Here is a 20,001-nt window from a genome sequence, read left to right on the forward strand (position 1 = left end):
AAACTCATCAAAAATTCAAGGTGAAGGATTGAATGGAAAGGGTTATAGCTTCCCTAGTGGAGTATCCATTTTTTTGTCTAGGTAAATCCTCTCTACAGACAGAGATGATCCCTCTAGCCCAATGAGTGGGTCTAGCAACTGAAGTGACAATCTACTAGACACTTTCCTAAGTTGCAATTGAAAAGAGAGACGAAGAAGATGACCTACCTTGTTCTGATGCTATATCGATCTCCTTTTCTGAAGACCTTGAATCACTTGTTTCACAGGCTCGTTCCTACTGCTCTCAGCATTTATGGACCTTTACAAGAGATCAAGACACAACAAGGCATGCAAATACAAATAGCATATTCAAAAGAAACCTACTTAACTGATCAAGGAATGTTAAGCTAAATGATACATGAACACACACATTTAGGGAAAATGAACCAACAATTGTATATTAATCGAAAACAAAGGGAAGCATACAACCAAGCCTTGATGTTGATAGGCTCTCCTTGAATGAATATCCAAGTCTAAGCTAAGCTCTCCAAGCACTCCTTCTCCAAGCAAAATGAGTAGCATATAGGCACAATCTTAGCATAAGGGTGAAAATAGGCATAGACCAACCAGCCTCTAAACAACAACCATTTTGGAATGGGAGAGGATGAATATATAGGTTGGGAAAGGGAGTTAGGACCTCTCCAAAGATAGGATTAGGCCCTCATCTCAAGGAGGTAGCTCATACGGATAAGACTAATAGGGCAAGTTGGGAGAATTCGACTGCATTAATGCTGAAAAACCTCCATCTCTCCGCTCTAGAAGCTTCTAGATCATGAAGCTTCTCATCCTCTTTGGGAAAATTTCCTTTTTGGGATCATCATGGGTATATGAGAAGATAGAGTGATTCCATCGTGGGTCTGGTATAGTGAATCAGGCAACCATCACAGTTTTTAGCCTCATAAGAGCGATGATTATGAAATTAGGGTTTAAGAGCTATTTCCTTTAGGGGAAGCTTAAGGTATTTTCCAATCAATGTCTTAGGAAGGATCTGAACTACATATATGAATGAGTACACTGCATTATGGTCATGTTTCGAGCACTTCGGGGTATGGCATAGGGAAGTGTAATAGGTGTGACAAAATATTGTGTAACATGGCCCACCTTTTTCTATAACGTAAATAGAAAAGTAAGGTCCTGCCACCAATGCCAGATTTTCGCTCGAAAGAAAAACCTTACCACGTTGCCCCTTAAACCCATTGTAACTGAGGAAACCTTCCAACATTGGGGTTTAGATTTCATTGGGTAAATCCACCCTCCTTCTAGCAGCCAACACCACTGGATTATCACCGCAACTGATTATTTTACAAAGTGGGTGGAAGTTGCACCACTAAGGAATATTAATGATAAAGTTGTAATGGAATTTCTAACTGAAAATATTTTTTCTCATTTCAGTTGGCCCCGAAAGATTACAAATGAAAATTCTAAGCCTTTTTGTTCAACTACGTTTCATAACTTTTTTGATAACTACGAAGTTAATTTGGGATTTTCAACAACTTATTACCCTTAGGGGAATGGGCTGGCTGAATCCATTAATAAGAATATCTTTAAACTTATGAAGTCTTTACATTCAAAGAAATATAACTGGCACGTGGCACTGAAATACGTGGTCTGGGTTGATAGGATTAACACCCAAAATTCCATTGGTACTTCTCCTTTTTAGCTTGTTTATGGATTGGATGTTGTGTTCCCCTAATACCTAGGTAATAAAGTTATTAAAAACCTACAAATGATAAATGAGGAACCAAATGACTTGTAGCGATGGATTAATTGAATGATCCAACTACAACAAGAGAGAGAACTGGTCTTTGAGAGGATAAATCAACACCAATCTAGAGTCAAACGATATTTTGACAAACGTGCTAAGAATAGAGTTTTTCTCCCTGGGGATTGGGTCCTCAAATGGGACAAGAGGAATGAAGATCCTGGTAAACACGGGAATTTTGAAAACCTGTGGTTAGGACTATTTGTCAATGTTAGAGTTGAGGGAGAAAACTCCTTTTCCCTCAAGAACTTTGGAGGAGAGGAGGTTGGTCATGCCATTAATGGTCAATTCCTCAAACAATACATTACCTACTGAAGCCTTTTCACCAAAAAAATAAAAATAAAAAATTAATAATAATAATGATAATAAGGAATAAATAATAAGAAAACTTATATATATTAAATTAGGACATGTATATGGAAACAATATTAGTTACAATAATGAGAAATAAATGGGAAATGAAATAATTACAATCACAAAATGCTTAACTAAATAATAGATGAGATGTATGAATGAAACTGTAAATCTTGCATGATCTGAAAAATCTTGCTCGTGGTTCCTCGAGTAGTTCCCAAACATGACTAGCTTTGGGGTTATGTGATTTACACATAAAACAAATCTGGATTCCAATTAACCCCTTGCCTCGTGTCTCGAATATTATCATACACCTATGCATCTTTTGTAAGTCCCGTGAGCCCCTTTTATGTTGGAAGCATCGATAACTCGAGTCGGTAAAGAAAAATCTTTTCCTCCTATACGAAAAAGAAATATCATGGTCTATCCTTACTAATCTTTAGCTTGCCTTCTTAGGATGCGGTATGCTGAAAACTCTGCCAGGGCTATGGAAACTCGCTAGCAATGGATCAAGGTCAGTGGAATTGAGGAATTCAGTGTGCAACCTACCCATCCCCTACATTTTGGTTAAAACGGGGTATGCTGATGACCCCATCGGGGCTATGGACCCTCGCAGGCAGTGGAGCAACATTAGTGGCATTGGAAATCTCCAGTGGTTCTTCCCGCTGTGTGGTGCAAATAGAAAGCTATAAAAGAAATTAATTGAGAATGCAAAAGACCTTAATGGTTTGGACAAATAAGAAGCAAAGGAAGATCCTACTAGTGAGGCAATGGATGACTCCATCTAGGCTATGGATGCTCGCTAGTAGTAGAGTGACGTTTGGTAGTAACTTCTATACAGGGGTGTCATAAAACCTTGTGTTTTAATGTTTTCCATCCCAATATCCTTATTTTTTCAATATGTTAGTCTCCTCACAGGTAATCATGTTACGTAGATTTTTATAAAATCTTTGAGAGACAAAATTCCCTTCTAGCCTCCCCTTTTATTTCTTTAGATTTTGTGTTTCATCACCTAACACGTAAAAGATTGATTTGGGAAAGGCTCTGGGGTTACCTATGCCAGAAAATTTGTTCATTCAGCACACACACATCTATAATGGGAAAAAAAAATTCACTTTAAAGCAGATTAAATAACCATTTATGACCATGCACAATTGAAAGGAAAGAGAAACAATGACATAAGATTACATTTCTAACACCCTCTTGATCCGAAATAATTTTAAATGGGAAGAATGAGCATTAGGCATTTCATTTTTATAAATTAAAACCCCTACATTTCATAAGAATAATTATATAAACACGAGTAACAAATTTGTTTGACAATTAGTCCATAAGAAATGTATCAACATAGCCTCTGTGCTCAATAATACTTAAAGGTTATACAAAATTATACATTCAATAGAAATATGGTCAAAATTAAGCCGAGTTCTCCATTTAATCTAGTTATCGGAAACCTGGATTATTTCCTTAGCAGTGTGGGAGGAGCCTGCAAGATGAACACTCCCAACCGACTCCTACAATTGAATAATCTCACCCTCCTAATAAATTTTGGGTAGCAACGTCAGTTTAGCTTCAATTCATTCCACATGCTCTTCCATGGTTGTTAGGAAATGCATTACCCTATCCAATTTTTCATGAAGAGTCTCACGACGACCTATGTTACTGCTTTCAACACCCGCCATTGCAGTTAGCTCCTTTGTCACAGATGGTCTAGGCAATAATTGCATTTTTCCTGATGGTGGTGATTATATCCCTTAATTAACTCCCATCGTTTCTACATTAATATTCCCCTTTAATCCATTGCATCACAAAGACTTCCCTCATACCATATAGGTATGGAGATGCCCTATCGGGAGTCTACGCCACTAGTTAATTGTGGCTCCATAACCCAATTAGAAAGGAACCTGGCCCACATTCTTGGTTCCTCGCACCGAGAAACCATCCCCAGACGGAGCCAATGTTGGGATAAAATCCCATCCCCACTTTGAATTTTTCTAAGTATCCCCTCCTCAAATAGAAGGATAAGAAGCCCTTCATAAAGAGTGATCATGTGTGCTGGGCGAATCTCACTTAAGTGGAGATCGATGGCCAGCAATCACGCATCACATCCTAAACTAGCACATTTTTTCCTTCCCAACACCCCTAATGTGTTTAACAATTTCTCAATTTATCGATCGATTGATGGAAAAGACTTGATCCAACTGCCCACCATTGCACTCGTAGCATGAATGGCGCACGTCTTAAACATGGTCACAATACTAGATGCTTCTTGGTCATTCGATCGCTTTTGATCTAACGACTATCTGAAGCCATCGCACTCGAACATGCTTGTAGGTTAAATCTCCCTCGCGACCCAATCATGCGCAACCGTTGATCAACTCCAGATCAACGGTCATCGCACCTAAATCTGAGCACCTTTTAATTGTTGGCTCTCATGCGACGAGAGAGACCCGCATTCCATGGTTAGTGGCCCGACCAATGATTATCAGGCATCTACCCACTGCATTAATTAACCTCTTAATCATCCATTAAACTTCTCGACCACCATATTTTTTCCATTCTGCTTGTTGTCTTAACTTTCGGCATGCTCGCTCATGAGGCGTGGCCATGGTATTTTTGAAATTGTAGAGCATCTCTCTAGTCAATGGACTCACCATTATCGGTCGGTAAGTCATTTCTTATGTTCGTCCTATTTTTATAGCTGCAATTCGATCTTACTGAATGATTATGGCCAAGACAACAGGAAAGGAAGCCCTCATAAATGAGCTGGTTGGGGTTCATGACACTAGGGTGTGGTTGACTAACATCCTGACTTTGAAAAGAACCCTTACTCCCTCAACATCCATGATGGATGATGACCTGTGCCTACTCAGAACCAGGATTCTGCATGTAGCTCTCCCTTTAGTTCATTTCGATCCAGACTCGATTATGCTATTGGCTGAGAATTCCGAGTTAGAGCAGCAAGCAATTTATTTTAAAAACAGTCGTGCATTGTTTCTAAAGATAGATGAAGGGATACTTGCTAAGATGTTAGGTATCCTAGCTCAAGGTGTTAACATTACAGATAAAGGATTAGACAATGAATTCATCACCTGGTGTTATAGCACCATTTACCACTCTTGGTAGATCCGATGCTCTGATTATGGCCTAGGAAAACCCTTCCTTCCAGACTTGGTCAAAAATGTAAAAAAAAAGTGTTCTTTTCCCTATACACTACCTTTCCCTGTGATAAAAGCATCTACATGGGGGTCAGTATATACCCAACTCGAGCACATGTGTTAAAACACTTTAAAATAATAAATTTCCTTAATTTTGGGCCGAGTTAATGGGTTTTACCTGTTACCCACCTCCTATAGCCCGTAGCCCAATTGTTTCCCAACTGAAAAAACTAATTTGGAGAAGTATAAATAAACCTCCATGGGAAGGCCTTAAGGGAGAAGATATGAGATATTGATACTATAGTGAGATTATCCCTGACGAGTCTGATGAAATCCATGTGCCTTCTGCACTCCCCAAAGCTTTAGGAAACTCTTGTTTCCTTGTTGGAGATATCCTTGATCTTTCTTGAGATATCCTTGTGTTGGTGATGGAGGAAGATTGCTGAGGCCGAGAAAGGATGGATTCAGAGGACGGTTCTGCTTGGAGCTGGAGAAAGACTCAAGTCATATTTCTCCACTTTACTTGTAGCTTACTTCAATAAAGAAATGTTATTCTGTTCCCGATATTAAACGTGTTTATGCATTGATTTATACTGTAATTTGTTTATGAATCTTATTTTCCACTTTACTTGTAGCTTACTTCAATAAAAAATGTTGTTCTGTTCCTGATATTAAACGTGTTTATGCATTGATTTATATTGTAATTTGTTTATGAATCTTATATTGATGTGTAATTGTTCATTAATTTATATCATCTAAATTTAATATCATGAACATGATTTATGTTTCTACTGCTGTATATGTTTCATTTGAATAATTTACAGGTTTCAAAGACATCAGGAGAAGCTGAGGGTTTTCACCCTATGGGATCTACCCAAATGTAGGACCTGCGGGTAAGGACACTCCTGCATAATTCAGTAGAATAAGAATTTAGGTTATTAGCCTGAGCATTTCTTTTTGTTGTTGCCATCCACTTTTTTGGGGTTTTCAATCCAAGACCCTAGGCTGATCTCACTCACAACAAAATTGGCTACTCCATTGGGGATAACATTCTTTTTGTTCCTGGTTTGGGTTGTTTGTTCTCAATCAGGGGTTTTTTTCTTGATTGCTTGCTTCTACAGTATTATTTCACTCATTAGCTTCCAAAGTATCAAGTCTAATCTTCTGGATCAGGCCTTGACTTTTATTTTTTCCTAATTGACTTTTGTATACATTGCTTTCTTGGGTTACAATCCCGTATACATGCAGGTTTCCTCAAGCAGACTCGTGTATACGCGAGTTTCTTATATTAGAAATGCATGTGCATGCTTCTGTGTCTTTACACAATCGCATATACAATTTTTGAATTGCTTTTTCAAATCTTCTTGCCCAGTTAGGTCTACTTCCTGGTCATATATGTTGTTTTATGGTCATCTACTGTTCGAAGAATTCAATTTTCCTGCAAGCTTTCTTTTTCAAAATCTCCTTCTCACTGAAAAGCCTAGTTGGCCTAGGATTGCTTCTTAAGCAAGTTTGTGGTTTGTGTCTTGGATTCAAGGCTTCTGTTTGAAGTTCTTGGATGTTTTGGTTTTCCAGAACAAGAAATTGATTTTGATTTCATTTGCAGCCCAGATTTCAAGTTGCCTTGCTTTGATTTTCCTTGTTTGATTGGCCTTGTTGCTTTTTGTGCTTTTTTTAGAGTCCTTTTTGGAAATTTTGAAAGTGTTTCTTTCTTGACATTTTGTCGGTTTGCTTAAATATTTTGCTGTTGTTCGGATCAGTTTGTGCAAGTTTGTAGTCTTTCTTGTTTCAAGTTTCATTTATTAATGAGTTTTATAACTTGTGAGATTTAAAGACTCCTTGTGCTTATTTCTTGGTCTTTTGAATTTGGTAGTTCTTTTTGTGACCTCAAAAATTGCTTTCGTTTCCTTAAAAGAAAAACACAAAAACTTTTCTTTTATTTTTCCAAGATTTTGGTTTTCGATTTCTTTTGTTTTGTTGTTGTTAAGCAGTTCGGATCTTTTGCAATTTGTTTTGCTTTCTTTGGAGGGAAATTTGTTTTTAATTTTACCCCCTTCATTATCAAGTTGGCTTATTGACTCTATAAAGAACCACATTTTTCTTATAGTATGAGTGTTTTTTAGGATCTTGCATCATCATTTAAACTTGCATTAGGTTAGTTTTCATCTTAAGCATTCTTAGTCTTTTTAGATTTTGAGTGTGTGTGGAGTGTTTCAGAAAATAAAAGGAAAATATTTTTCTTATATAAGTTTTCATAGAACCCAAGTAGAAATCACTTTTCATCGAAGAAAATAACTGCATGCATATAGTTAGGTTTCTATTGGTTTCTTTTGCGTCATAAAACATCATCAGTTTCACTCTCGTAAATTCCCCTTGACTTGAAGAACAACTTTATAAAATCAAGCAATTTAATAAAATGAACTAGATTTTTATTTTTATTTTTGTCATTAACAAACACCAAGTTTAGGTTCATTAGGGCCTTGGAATAGGCGAGTGGAGAGTTAACTCTCCAAGGCCGCTCAAATTGTCAAACGTAGAAGTTGAATAATGAGCGAAATCCAATATCGTTAGAAAGACCGGGAAAGATACGTGACTGGGATTTAAGTACGAGGGAGAGTGGAGACAAGGAAGAGAGATACCCCCTCTCCTACTTGTTGGATCCTGCCTCACGACTGTTCTGCCTGACTTTTGATACGAGTTGGTATCCATAGTTTCCTTTCCTAGGGATCTCATAGGTGGCTGCAGAGGGGAATCTCGTGGCACTTGAAGCTGAAATTGCATCACGTTCAACAGTACTTCTGGAGGGTACCCTTGTGAAGCTTAGGTGCTTGCACCAACAAAGGTTGTTGTCTAGAGGTCAGCGTAACTACTTCTGATACCTTCGCTAGTAGGTCTGGGGCATAATTACCCCAGACTATTTTCGGAAGGCCCTTGATTTTGTATTTCTTGTATTTTGGTGTCCGGTCCTAATCACCCGAGTAGAAATACTTGAAAGAAGTTTGATTTTCTATATTTTTAGGGACTTTTAAAGAGTGATCTTTGCTCCTAGTTGGCCTAGCTTTACAACTTTTTTGAATCTTTAAGTATATTTCTAAAAAATAAGTCAAAGTGGTTGATCGAATGGCTCCTCGGTTTAGGAGACTTTGTGGGCTTTCACTTATGAGTCCCTAGCCTTCTCCTCGAAGGCGTAGGAGCAATTATTCTAGTGGTCTTCAATCAGTGGCAAAAAATGGATTGGAGATTGATCCTCTGGTTGGAATTCTTGATTCACAAGATAGACTTGGTACAAGTAGAGAGTTGGAGAGAAACACTCTAGTTCTTTCTCGAGTCCTCTTCCAGTCAAAAGATGTTATTGAAGTCGAGGAGCTCCCTGAGTCTATTTTGACTCCTAATTCTCCTCTTCCTCCCGATCATCTAGACATTTTATTATACGTTGGGACTCCGACCAACAGGCCTTCAAGCCTAGGTTTATATCGATCTTTTCCTTCGATGACCACTACTGGAAGCATGACATCCACGATAAGTGCTACGAGTATGCAAACTCTTGTATCCATACAAGGAGGAGGAACAATTTCTATACCTTCCGTTACTCCTAGCACTGCTATATTTGGTTCTACTTCCATTCCATCTTTGAATGGAAGTTCTCAAGCTGTTGCCTCTGGCATTGGATTTTTCCCTTTTGGAATGCCGGCCAGCGTGATTCATTTGGTTCCGTTAAGTGTGTTAGTGTCAGTCTTTCCAGCCTTCCTACAGTGATCAAATATGCTCTTACAAAGTGATTTTGAAGTGTCAAGGTCAAATTTTGTCATTTCAAAGAGTTTTCAAGCAAAATTTGGTCACTAAACATTAGGTCTAGGGTTTGCTTTCACTCTGTTCAAAGTTGCCCAAATGTCAGTCCATGTCATCATTCAGCTGAGTTTATCATCATTCATAGGGTTGTCATTATCATGTCAGTGTCAAATGAGTCATTTTACACTTTGTTCATGCTTCAGTTGCCACCCAGGCAAGGTCATTTCCCTCTCCTAGGGTTTTGAAGGCAATTTCTCTTGGATGGTCAAATCACCGGAAAAATTTGTTTCCAGATGTTCATACACCTTCCCCTACCCTTCACCTACCTTATCAAACACTTCCCAACACTCAGATCCCCCAAATTCCTCATTTTTGCACAAACCCTAGTTTCTAGCTACAACCTGGCAATTTTCTAGGTTTGGCCTGTGTTTTGTCCTTTTCGACCCCTTCCCCTCACTCAATCTCTGAGATTCCACTCTCCCCTGCTTCCTAACATCCCTCCCTACTCCCAAAAATTTCCCCAAGAATTTAGAAGCCCCCTATCCCCTTCATTTCGCTTCATTTCGACAAAATCCCTTGTTTCACACATCGGGACAAGTTTCACTCAAAAGATGTTTCTGAGCAATCAAAGATGAATTTTGAAAAACTGAGAGAGGTTTTTGTCCACAACATGCCAAGGAAGAAAAACCTCTTTCACTATTTACACAGGTGTCATGGTTTGAGAGAAATGTCAAAAATACCGGCGAGAAACGAAGGTGCTCCAAGGACGGTTGGCTAAAGCACAAAAACGAAGGAAAACGCCCGATCCACTCCAAACTTTGGCCAAAGCCTCTTTGACTGAGCATGGTACTTGATTGGGGACTCCCAGCCCAAATTTCAAGAAATTTGGAGAAAATTTTGTCATTTGTGAATTTTTTGTGCAATTTACAGGTTTAGGCCATTGGAATGGTCTCACCCCGGGTGAGACCATTTTGGAGGACTGCTCGGAATTTTGAAAACTTGGCATTTTTGGAAAGGGCATGCAAAGAGAAAAATTACCAATACTTGGGAGAAGCCTAATTTTGAGATTTGAGCCTCCAAAAGCTCAAAATACATCAAAAAAATGACTTTCTGCCCACTTTTTGAGTTGCAGAAAGTGACCTTGGGAGAAATGGTTTTTGAGGGGGCAAAACAACTCCAAATTCAGAAATTCCACTTGGGATGGAAAGTAGGCAGACCAAGCTTTCCAATGAGCCATCTTGCACCTGATTTGGATTAGTGGAACCCACTCAAAAGTAGCTGCAAAGGGGCGCGACCATTTGAACAGGGGGCGCGACCATTCGAGCCAGCTTTACCAGAATTGACCTTTTTTGTCAAAAAACACTGTTTTGACTATGATTGACCATTTTTACTTGTAGATGATGGATAAATGTAATATTTTCATGGCACTTTGATAGATTTTATCTCTCTTTACCCTTCTAGAAGCTTCCATGATGTAAAAAGTGAATAATTAATGCATGAATCAGTTAGCTAAGTAATAGAGGCAAGTTGTTGGACTGCCTATTATCTAGTGCTTGATTTAGAATTAGTTCAAACTGCCCCTAGGAAGCTGAGTTCGACCCCTAGAGGTGGGGAAAGGAGTTATATGGTCTAGATGGTCTATATTATGCTCTCTCCTTCTCATTTTCATGGTTGGACTCTTGTGGGAGAAAGCTTTATTGTATATTGTACATCTATCTCTGCAATTTAAGGAAAAGGAAGGCCAAGGTTTTGCAGACATCATTGTGGATTCTTGTGGATTGTTGTGTTGATGGTGTGTTCTCTACATGTTCTTGTAAGTTTTTTTATGTATTCCACACCTCTCTTTTGCTTCTAATTGGACAGATGAAGTGGTAAAGTTTGAATTCATGCTTTGACATGCTCAGCTTTTTAGTTTGTTCAATATCTATGTTTTCCACTGTCTAAAGAGGATTCAAAGTTGTTGTTTGCCCTCTTTAGCTCCTCCTCTATCATTCCTGATCATCCATCTCAGATTAAGGCATCAGCACTCACTCCTACCTTGCCCCAAAGATCCCCCTGCAAAAACTGTGCTCAATCCCCGCACCCTGAATTGCACTCCCTCCAATTGCCACCAAAAACCCCAAAAATCATTAAATCAACCCCCCTATCAATTTACTAGCCTAAAATCTTTATTCTTAATTGGTCAGCCTAATCATATTGAAAGATCTATCAAATCTGACCCGAGAGAGCCTTCTCATACCTCGTAGGGCTAGCTACGAGGTGAAATGGTTTGATGTAGCCTTGAGAGTTTGTCTATCTCAGCCTAGGTGAATTCCAAGCGCTAACATATTGGCGACCATACTGGGGAGAACAAACTTGTTTGTGGGTTGATGTGTTTGTTTCATAAGTCTTAGACGGAGCCTGAAGTTACGCCAGGAGCCTTCGAAAACGCTCTTGTTTTACATCAGCGTTAGTAGATAAACGCTGCTTCAGTCAATCTCCGTGAGCTTGTGAATACGACCACTTCATTTGCATTTTTTTTACCCCAGTACATATATCAAGTTCAGATCTGATTGTTGATAGTGGACAACGATCAGACACTTGAAAGTGTTGGAAATAATACTGAGAGGGGGGGTGAATCAGTATTATCAGATCAATCAAACTTTTTCAATGCTCAGAAACATATACGCTACTTCAGTTAGGTGAACCAGCGTGTACACGCTACTATGACTAAATAAAACAGCGTATAAGAAGAAAACTCATAATTTAGTTAGCTTATTCTTCAGTTAAGTTCATCAGGACATTATTCACCACATTAATAGTAAACAGGTGCAGTATAACAGAACAGATCAAAAGCCACACACATGAACACCAAGATGTAAGGTGGAAACCCAATGTGGGTGAAAACCACCTGCTGCAAGTTGTCTCTATCTTTCTTTAATATGAAACTTCAGTTTACAATCTTTTGTACTGGTGCAGCCTTATACCAGTACGCAGGCTACAACCTGCAGAAGGCTACAACCTTCTCTCGTTCTCCAAACTTCCTTGGAAGGGAGCTCCAACCCCCTTTGCTCTTGTACTAGCCAAGATACTAGTACGTAGGTGCTGACCTACAATCTTCTTTCCTTCAGGTACCACCTTTCATACATTTTCAGACTGGATATTCCTGAAGCACAACATTACAATCTGTGGACCCCAATTCATTCAATTTTCACAACAGATCAAAACAACCAAACTTTGAATCACTGAACCACTGAACCCTGTCAATCACCAGTTACCAGAACACAGAGCAGACTACAGAACTCTGCAATAACAGTCAGACCCCCACTGTAAACCCAAAATCAAGCTTCAAAAGATATACGCTACTTCAATGAGCAAAACCCGCGTATACACGCGCTTTTACCGAAGCCAACCTGCGTATAGATCTAAAAATAAACTTTCTCAATTTGTAGCTGTACCAGACATCAGTTAGACTCAGAACATAACATTGCGACAATATGCAGATCTAGAAATACGCATAATCAACCATATCATGATAGTGCATTTCAAACCATTAGATCCCGATCTATCCTTAGATCTAGTCTTCCATCAACCGATGTGATCTCTCCTTGGCTTAGATCAAGCAACCCAGAACCTGCATATCAGATCTCTTTCTCTCTTAGATATTCAAGCCTTGTCGAAAGATGATTTTGCCTAATGATCTTCTTCTCCTTATATAGCCTTAGGCCTTGCTCAATACCAAGAGCCAAAACCATAGTAACACAATACCATCAACTTCAAAACTAGGGATCGACACGCCCGTCGAGACACAATGGTCCGAAATCATAGGCACAACTTCCAAGGACTAACCACCATGGACCAAAGGTACTTTTCCACATACACGCGCTTTTTCTGAATCCAACTAGCGTGTACACGCGACTTGGGCTTAACGAACCTGCGTATATGAACTTCCTTGGCATGCTGTACTAAGATCTGTCTTCTGATTAAGTTGCCATCACCTGTACCAACCTCTGAGTGAGTTGCCATCAAGGACAACACTTGAATCATAATGCCAACAATCTCCCCCTTTGGACTTGATGGCAACCACCACACCAAGTCACTCTCCCCCTTTGACATCAAGGGCAAAGGGCTGTGCTCCCCCTGAGGACATGCTGATACCTCTGCTTGGCTGTGCTGACTCATGCTCCCCCTGACAGTAGGCCAGATCTGCAAAAGATGTTCTTCAACAAGAACCAAGACTTATACACCATAAGGGACTTTCCTATCACCAAAAGACTCAATACTTACATCCATACTCCCTACCAAGAGGGGACATATCAGAAACAACCAATTACATTACAGCAGTCATCCCAGGCATAGTGGGGAAACCAACATAGGCCGTTACATGACCTTGACTCCATAAAAGAGATATCACAAGAGAGATATATGACATAGAGACAACAGATCTAGACCAAGACTTATGAAAATCATCAACAGCATATTATAAACATCTTTTTAGATCAGCAACCAGAATTTCTTTCTGAGCTCCTTTTCTTGAAATCAACAACCAAAACATCTGAATGCCAACAATGCTTTATGAGACTTTTAAGCTGCTCCCCCTGAACCTGTGCCTGCTGCACCTCCTGAAACCGTGCCTGAAGAATTCTGACATACCCACTGCTGTTCAGAACTCCAGAGTTTTCCCTTGCTGTTCAGAACTTCATATACGCGATTTCTCCTGCAAGAAAAGGCGTATGGACGCGGATATAATCTCTGCAACATGCGTACACCATACACGCGACTTTCTCATCATAAATCCGCGTGTATACGCGTATATACCTTTCGTAACTTGCGTATACCAACTTTTCTGTAGAACAGACAAGCTTCAACAGCAGGATGAAGCATCAACTACTCCCAGCTTTTGTCTGAGATATTCAAAAGTTTCCCTGGGCAGTGGTTTTGTGAGAATATCAGCAACTTGTTCCTTAGAAGGAACATACTCCAACTTGACCTTCTGCTCAAGCACTTGTTCCCGAAGAAAATGGTACTTGATTGGTATGTGCTTGGTCTTTGAGTGCATGACTGGATTCTTTGAAATGCTGATTGCACTTGTATTATCACATAAGATAGAGACGGGTGGAGTGCAAGTGATTTGAAAGTCCTGCAAGGTCTGCATCATCCAAAGAAGTTGTGTGCAACAAGATGCTGCAGCCACATATTCTGCTTCAGCTGTAGATAAGGCAATCGAACTCTGTTTTTTGCTGAACCAAGATACTAATCTGGAACCCATGAAGAAAGCACCACCACTTGTGCTTTTCCTATCATCCACACTTCCAGCCCAATCTGCATCTGTGTAAGCATGAAGAGTGAGATCTGTATTTCTAGGATACCATAAGCCATAGTTTTGGGTCCCTTGAAGATATTTGAAGATTCTTTTGACTGCCTGAAGATGAGTTTCCTTTGGGTTGGCTTGAAATCTTCCAACCATTCCTACTGCATGTGTAATATCTGGTCGAGTCCCTGTCAAATAAAGCAAACTCCCAATCATGGATCTATAAGTGGGTTGGTGAACTGCTGCTGATTCATCATTAGCACTGAGGCTGCATCCTGTAACCATGGGTGTACAAACTGGCTTTGACTCTTCCATGCCATACTTCTTCAAGATCTGCTTGAGGTATTTGGTTTGAGACAAGAAGATACCTCCTTCATTTTGTTGGATTTGCAATCCAAGAAAATATGTCAATTCTCCAAGAAGTGACATTTCGAATTCTTTCTGCATAACCAAGGCAAAGTTTTGACTCATAGTCTCTTCATTGCTGCCAAAAATAATATCATCTACATAAACAACAAGAATTAGCAATTTGTTATTTTCAACTTTTATATAGAGATTGCTATCTGCTGATCCTTTTGAAAAGCCTTGTTGGTGAAGATATTTGTCCAACCGATAGTACCAAGCCCTTGGAGCTTGTTTGAGTCCATAGAGTGCCTTTTTCAATCTGCATACAAGGTTTGGATCATTCCCAAGAATGAAGCCATCTGGCTGCTCAATATATACTTCTTCTTCTAAGTCTCCATTTAGGAAGGCTGATTTCACGTCCATTTGAAATACCTTGAAGTGTTGAAAGCTTGAGAGAGCAAGGAACATTCGGATGGCCTCTAGTCTTGCCACAGGAGCAAAGGTCTCTTCAAAATCTATTCCTTCTTGCTGTGCATACCCTTTACAAACAAGTCTGGCCTTGTTTCTAATTACTTCTCCATTTTCATTTAATTTATTCTTGAAGACCCATTTTGTTCCTATTACATTCTTATCTTTTGGTCTAGGAACTAATTCCCAAGTGTTGTTCTTTTCGATTTGCTCAAGTTCTTCATCCATTGCTTTGACCCAACATTCATCTTTGCATGCCTCTTTCACATTTTGTAGTGAGTAGTGCCAAGTAGCTTGAAGCTTCAGCAAGTGTCCTTCTTGTTTGTACTCCTGCTTCTTTCTGCCCCACAATCTGAGTTTCTGGATGATTCTTTTGGACATATCTGGATGGAGTCTTCTCTTCTATTCTTGTCTGCTCCTCTGGTTCTTCTTGAGATTCTTCTTCTTCTTGAGGTTCTTCTTCTTCATCATTTCGCCTTTGAGAGTAACCTTCATCTTCTTCAATGTCTTCATGATGAACTTGCCTAGGAATATATCCCTTCTCATCAACCACTATATCAATACTGTCAACAATTCTGCCAAGTCTTTTATTGTAGCACTTGTATGCTTTGCTATGTGGAGAATAACCAAGAAGAATGCCCTCATCTGCTCTAGGTTCAAGTTTGCCAAGTTGCTCATCAGTATTCTTAATATAACATTTGCTCCCAAAGATTTTGAAATGCTTCACGGAAGGAGTTTTACCACTCCAAAGCTCATGAGGTGTTTGAGTGCTGTTTACTCGGACATTTGTTTTGTTAAGAATAATAACAGCAGCATGTGCAGCTTCACCCCAGAAGGTTGCAGGAGTACCTGATTCATCGAGCATAGCACGAGCCATTTGTTGGATAGTTCTGTTCATTCTTTCCACAACCCCATTTTGCTGAGGAGTTCTAGCTGTAGAGAATTCTCTTCTTATCCCATGTTCATCGCAGAAATCGAAAAATTCATTTGATGTGAACTCCCCACCTCTGTCAGATCTGAGGCACTTAATTTTGTGTCCTGATTCATTTTCAGCCAATGCTTTGAAGGATTTGAATTTTTCGAATGCTTCATCTTTGTGCTTCATAAGCCCTAACCAAACAAACCTTGAGAAATCATCAATGAATAATATCAGATATTCTTCTCCTCGAGGTGTCCTTTTCCTAAATGGACCACATACATCTGTATGGACTAGCTCAAGAGGCAAGCTAGCTGATCCTTCCTTCTCTGGAAAGTTAGTTCTGGTTTGCTTTCCAAACTGACAAGATTTGCATATGGTGTTGTCTGGAATTTTGATATCTGGAAGATCGCGAACTGCCTGATATTTGCATGCTTTCCTTATTTGTGAGAAGCTTAGATGTCCCAACCTTCGATGCCATAACCAGTGCTCTTCATCCTTGCTAAGATAGCATTGTTGTTGTCCTTCTTCAAATATGTACAGATTATTTGGAGTTCTTTTGCCTTTGAGAACTGTTTTACCTGTATCAAGATCACGAACAAGACATCCATTCGATCTGAAAATAACCTCGGTTTTTTGATCACACATCTGGCTGACACTTAGTAGATTATGCTTCAATCCATCAACATACAAAACATTTCCAGCCTTGACCTTTTCTTTCAAAGGAGCAATACCTTTTCCTTTTATAGTTGCAGGAGTATCATTTCCAAAAGAAACTTTCTTTCCCTTTTCTAAAGTAGAATAAGATTCAAGTTTTTCTTTATCACCTGTCATATGTTTCGAACATCCACTGTCAATGTACCATAGATTTTCCTGTCCTTCTGCATAAAAAGCTATTCCACATCTTTCTGTCTGAGGTTCCTTTATTCTCCATTTTTTGGTGCTCGTGGCTTGTTCCTTTTTCTCCTGAAACCTGCTCCTGCATTCAGAGTCTTTATGACCAAAATTATTGCAAATAGAACATTCAACTTCATTTTCAAGAACCGAAAAGTTGTTATAGGTCCTCTTTGTAATCCCTGTCATACTTCTTTGTTTTTGAGCTTCCCTAGTCATGATTGTTTTATATGCAACACACTGAGCTGCTTTGTGACCAAAGTTATGGCAAGAAAAGCATTGTCCATTGAAGAAGCTTCTGCGGTTATTGAATCTACCAGCCAACTGATTGTAATTTCTATTTTCATCTATTCTTGAGCCAAACTGAGAGGATTTTACCTGTGGTTGGTTGTAGCTTTTGTTCACCCTTAAGAAGGATTGTCCCTGATAGTTTCTGTTTGTAATTCGTCCCTGCTTTACCTGATTATCTTCATTGTTCTTCTGCTCATTTCTTCTTGCTGCATCAAGATAACTTTTTGAGGTGGATGCTTGAGAGGTTTCTCCATTATAGCCCAAACCTGTCTTGTTTAGAGGAGACCGCTGCACATTGATAATCTCATCCAAAGTTTCAGATCCTTTGACAAACTTAAGATTAATAGCTTTTGTTTTCTCAATTTCTTTTCTGAGACCAACAATTTCACCTTCTAGTTTTTCAAGATGTTTTTCCTTTTCATCAATTTGAAATTGCAAAGTATCAATGATCACACTCTTTTCTTCTATGCATCTCTTGAGTCTAGTAATTTCATTATAGAGATTATCCACATCTACAGCATCCTCATAATCATCATCTTCAAATGCCATTAACAGCTTATATTTATTACCTTGTTCATCTTCATCACTGTTTGATAAGCCATCACTATCTTCATGGGTGTAGTAGCTTTTCTTATTTGCACTTTGTTTCTTGTTCCATCTAGCAGGTTCTTTTCCTTTATCCTTATAAGGACATTTTGCAGCATAATGACCTACTCTTCCACAAGCAAAGCATTTGAAAGGTAGCTTACCTCTGAACCTTCCAGAACCCCTTTGAAGATTTCTGACAAAATTTGATTCTTCTTCCTCTTCTTCTGGAACATGGCTTGCTTCATAGTAATCTTCTTTTCCTGATGCCTTAAAAGCAGCTTCCCTTCTGTCAGATGGACCTCCCTTTCTCATTTCATAAGCAGTTAGAATTCCATGTAGCTGAGACATAGTGAGAACACGGAGATTTTCTTTTTCTTCTATTGCAGATACTTTAGATTCAAACTTGGGGGATAATGATCTTAGAATCTTTTGAACTACTATAGTCTCTTTTATTTCTTCACCCAAATTTTTCATGCAATTAACAATCTCATCTACCCGAAGAAAATAATTAGCCACACTTTCATCATTATACATCTTGAGAGTCTCATATTGAATCCTGAGAGTTTGAAGTTTAGCTTGCTTTACCTGTTCATCTCCTTCATAGCTAGTGATCATTTTGTCCCATATCTCTTTTGCTGATTTGAAGTGCATGACCTTCATGAATTCTGTTTGGGATATACTTCCTAATAGAGTACTGACTGCTTTTGCATTTGTTTCATACTGCTTTTTCTCAGCTGGATCTGTAGGAGTAGCTGAAGGAAAAGCATAGCCTGTTTCTACAATGTTCCAAACTTCTGTACCAAGAGATTGAAGATATGCAGTAACTCTTACCTTCCAATAATTGAAATTTGTCCCATCAAAAATCGGTGGCCTGATTGATGCTTCTTTCTCGTAGTTGCTCATGATGAATGATCTACCTTCAAGCGATCAAGCTTCTCTGAAGGACCTGCTCTGATACCAATTGTTGGAAATAATACTGAGAGGGGGGGTGAATCAGTATTATCAGATCAATCAAACTTTTTCAATGCTCAGAAACATATACGCTACTTCAGTTAGGTGAACCAGCGTGTACACGCTACTATGACTAAATAAAACAGCGTATAAGAAGAAAACTCATAATTTAGTTAGCTTATTCTTCAGTTAAGTTCATCAGGACATTATTCACCACATTAATAGTAAACAGGTGCAGTATAACAGAACAGATCAAAAGCCACACACATGAACACCAAGATGTAAGGTGGAAACCCAATGTGGGTGAAAACCACCTGCTGCAAGTTGTCTCTATCTTTCTTTAATATGAAACTTCAGTTTACAATCTTTTGTACTGGTGCAGCCTTATACCAGTACGCAGGCTACAACCTGCAGAAGGCTACAACCTTCTCTCGTTCTCCAAACTTCCTTGGAAGGGAGCTCCAACCCCCTTTGCTCTTGTACTAGCCAAGATACTAGTACGTAGGTGCTGACCTACAATCTTCTTTCCTTCAGGTACCACCTTTCATACATTTTCAGACTGGATATTCCTGAAGCACAACATTACAATCTGTGGACCCCAATTCATTCAATTTTCACAACAGATCAAAACAACCAAACTTTGAATCACTGAACCACTGAACCCTGTCAATCACCAGTTACCAGAACACAGAGCAGACTACAGAACTCTGCAATAACAGTCAGACCCCCACTGTAAACCCAAAATCAAGCTTCAAAAGATATACGCTACTTCAATGAGCAAAACCCGCGTATACACGCGCTTTTACCGAAGCCAACCTGCGTATAGATCTAAAAATAAACTTTCTCAATTTGTAGCTGTACCAGACATCAGTTAGACTCAGAACATAACATTGCGACAATATGCAGATCTAGAAATACGCATAATCAACCATATCATGATAGTGCATTTCAAACCATTAGATCCCGATCTATCCTTAGATCTAGTCTTCCATCAACCGATGTGATCTCTCCTTGGCTTAGATCAAGCAACCCAGAACCTGCATATCAGATCTCTTTCTCTCTTAGATATTCAAGCCTTGTCGAAAGATGATTTTGCCTAATGATCTTCTTCTCCTTATATAGCCTTAGGCCTTGCTCAATACCAAGAGCCAAAACC

The sequence above is a fragment of the Pinus tabuliformis genome, chromosome 1_2, assembly GCF_031772625.1.
Source record: "Pinus tabuliformis cultivar Carrire ecotype Pingquan chromosome 1_2, CPIR1, whole genome shotgun sequence".
Lineage (NCBI taxonomy): Eukaryota > Viridiplantae > Streptophyta > Pinopsida > Pinales > Pinaceae > Pinus > Pinus tabuliformis.